This window comes from Poecilia reticulata, linkage group LG15 (assembly GCF_000633615.1).
Source record: "Poecilia reticulata strain Guanapo linkage group LG15, Guppy_female_1.0+MT, whole genome shotgun sequence".
NCBI lineage: Eukaryota > Metazoa > Chordata > Actinopteri > Cyprinodontiformes > Poeciliidae > Poecilia > Poecilia reticulata.
In genome coordinates this window covers 7,806,100-7,808,620 of record NC_024345.1, presented here as the reverse complement: position 1 = coordinate 7,808,620, position 2,521 = coordinate 7,806,100, and positions in this window count along the sequence as shown.

The following is a 2,521-nucleotide window of genomic DNA, read 5'->3' as shown; positions in this document are numbered from 1 at the left end:
GCTCTGAAGAGGCTAAATAATGCAAAGAGCCAAAATAAAACCTCTCAACATTGGCAAAAAAATTCAAGTATAAAACTTAACATTCAAAGGCAAATACAGGTTCCATTACAATAAACAATCCAGAGTTACTGAATAAAAACTTCCTGATAGCATGGTGGCTAGCTGATTACTGCTAGTTCTGAGTGGTTGTTTCTGACTGAGCAGAGTAATTATGCAGAGCAGGGAGGAGATCAATTATTTTTTTAGAGATTATCTGTCTCATGTTAGGACAGTTTTAATACGTATGTAAAATTTATTTTTTTAGGTTGGATGCTGCAGCTTTAAACAGAGGTTTGGTGTGAGAGTCACTACCAGATGGTGCTTCAATTTTCCGCAGCAACACGCAAACTTCCCCATTCACTCAGTGCGTTATAGTTCCACATCGCTTAGGATTTGTTGCTGCGCGCTTGCGCAGTGTGAAGGAAAGAGGAGACCAGCTGGACAGGCAGTCTGCGAAATGAGAAGCAGGTGATCGGTTTGTGTGATCGGCAACAATAGGCAATGATCACCTATCATACACTTTTTCACGAAAATCGGCCGATTATGATCGGTGGCCAATCGATCGGCACACCTCTAGTAACAAGTAATGAAAACTGAACTAAGTGCTAAAATCACTCTTCTATACAGATTGTTTGTATTTGCATATATTTAGTTTTTTTGTGGTTCCTGTATTTGTGAAGATTTGTCAGTGCATTCTGTAATCAAACCTGTGGTGTTATTTTGTTGTTTTCATGCCTGTCATGTGAGTTTATGCTTATTTTTTTTATTTTATTTTCTTGGTTGTGCTTTGGTCATGAAAGATGTACTGTATTTTCAAAGGATATGAAGGTGTATTTTAACTTTTGAAAGGAATTAAATATGATGTCTGAAAGAAACATCTCTGTTCTTTATTGATTGTATTGATACTTAAATTAGGCTATTACTGAAAAACAGTTAAAGACAGCTATTATCTTGCAGCTTAAGTTATCTTGTTAATCAGAACAACTGTCAGAAGTAGTTTATCTCATTCTTTGTTTCTGAAAAATGTAGTTGGACTGGCTTGTCGTGATAGCTTAACAGCCGGGGCTGAGGCAGTCTGGCCTGATTACTTCAGCTTAGCTCTGACCTAATCAAAATAAATTCTTCTGAAGACAAAGCTTAACTAACTACTTGGAGCGTAGTAACAAGTAAACACACCCCAGAGTTTACCCCAGTGTATTATAAGCCTGGTGGCCGCCATGCTTTTCTAGCCCGTCCCCTCCCTCCTCCTCCACCAGGCTAAGCATTGCTTGTTCATGTTTTTAGGAAAATAATAATAATAATAATAATAAAATGTTTTTTTTCTTTTTTTAAAGGCGGATTTAACTAGTGAAATGCTTTGAGCATTTCACTAGTGAAGCTGATTTATTCCTAAAAGAGAGGTTTATAATAGGTTTATAGTTTATGCATTTAAAGCTGGTGTTCTGACTATCAGTGGAACCTCGTCAGATTTTCCCAGCACAGCAGATAGCTAAGTCTAGCTGTCAGTGCTACGTGTCCAAAACTCCTACCGTCATGTTTACAAACAGAAAATTACAGCGGGTTGTGTCAATGTTAAATATATTGGATAACATTTGAGTGAACTTAAGTGGAAGCTTAGGAGTTATGCTTAGCTTAGCATTGAAACAATTTATATACATTTAAAATGAAAAGTTATAGATGTATGCACTAATCCTTTCATTAGAATATCCTACCTGTTTTTATTGGAATTAAATTAAACATAGACAAATACAGATACAAATACAGATCACCGCACCTCTTTTTTGCGCATGTTAATATGTTGTATGACAGACTATTAAATGCAGCGCAGTCACAATGTGTCCACCAAATTGCGCAGATCACTGTGCACCTGAAATGATAGGATATGATTCATGTACACTAATATTACACCGCTATTACTCAGCTTCAATCTCACATAGTATCGCTGCCATCATCTATTTAGCAAAGTTTAGTAATAAAGAGTGTTATTAAACTAAAATATTTTAAAGTACAGGCACAGAAACGCCCACAAAACAACGTATTTTGTCCTGATTAACGGCGACATTGCAGACAGCAAACTAAAGCTTATAAATACCATAGTTTGCGATGAAATAAAACACATGAAACGAAACTTCCACATGTGACCTTGAGTACCGCTCTAAACCCTCTTTTTACCAGATCACACAGATAAGTTTGTAAACATGGACAGAGGCACTACTGCAGATTACAAACAGTTTATTGAATTCACAAAGTTGAGCAAAAATAAATAGTCACTTTATTTTATTTACCAAATGACCACTCTAAAAGTGGAAGTCTATGCTGGTCCTGAGATCCTTAAAGCTGAAAAATATTTAAAACCCGATTAAATAAAATTAGACTGTTTGGGGGAGGAATAATAAAGAAAACACAAATACAACTAAATGCACCCAAGTGTTCCCCAACAAAAGCACACTCACAACAATTCCTGGTGTATACAAAGAAAAAG